Below are 695 nucleotides of genomic sequence, written 5' to 3'. Positions count from 1 at the left end.
TAGCTTTAAGAGGGGAGGGGAGATGAATGTGGGAAGCATATAAATACGGACTAAAATTACACAAAAAATAAAACACTTGATAACAGAACAATACCTTTAGCGAGTAATAAGTTTGAAATAAGAAATACAAGATATAAAACTCTACAATAACCAATCTCGTAATTGCAATGCCGCTGCGTCACCTAAGGCAAGAGAGCTTTGGATCGGCACACTTATCATTTACTCATCATCCACCGAAAAATACATTTGTTTTACACAATAGTTAGTGAAATGTGGCGGGTCAGTACGTAGAGTTTCAACGAATGATTTTGCTGGTGGTATAAATTGTTCTGAATTAATATTCACCGTTTGCAATATCAAAAGTTTACTGCAGTCAAAAAACTTGCATTATTTTCTGCAAAATAAACATAATATTAAAAAGAACGTGTTTTAAACTCGTTTTAAAAACAATTTGCATATGATCTATCCCTCATTTTAATGACGGAAAAAAATGTTGGCTCAAATAAAGTTCTTTGTTTGTTTGTTTTCGTATATTCAGTATGTACTGAGGAATAAAAGTTAAGAAACTATTTACAAGGAATCTCTGTTATCTGTACAGAAGTTAACCAACCAAATAGACATTATTATATACGGTCTAGGATGTGGATGGAATTTCTCATAATACAGAAATTTAAATATAGTAATCAATGAATGAG

At 31.5% G+C, this 695-nt stretch overlaps 1 protein-coding gene across 1 annotated transcript in view; it reads right to left on the bottom strand.

The window, feature by feature from the left end:
* Positions 1 to 695, bottom strand: part of LOC119590534 (protein Skeletor, isoforms B/C-like) — a gene marked incomplete at its 5' end in the record, with an annotated part of 50,087 nt that overhangs the window by 15,556 nt on the left and 33,836 nt on the right.

This window comes from Penaeus monodon, chromosome 27 (genome assembly GCF_015228065.2).
Source record: "Penaeus monodon isolate SGIC_2016 chromosome 27, NSTDA_Pmon_1, whole genome shotgun sequence".
In the NCBI taxonomy this organism is placed as follows: domain Eukaryota; kingdom Metazoa; phylum Arthropoda; class Malacostraca; order Decapoda; family Penaeidae; genus Penaeus; species Penaeus monodon.
The sequence above is the reverse complement of the archived record's forward strand: the minus strand, read 5'-3'. Positions and strand labels throughout refer to the sequence as shown.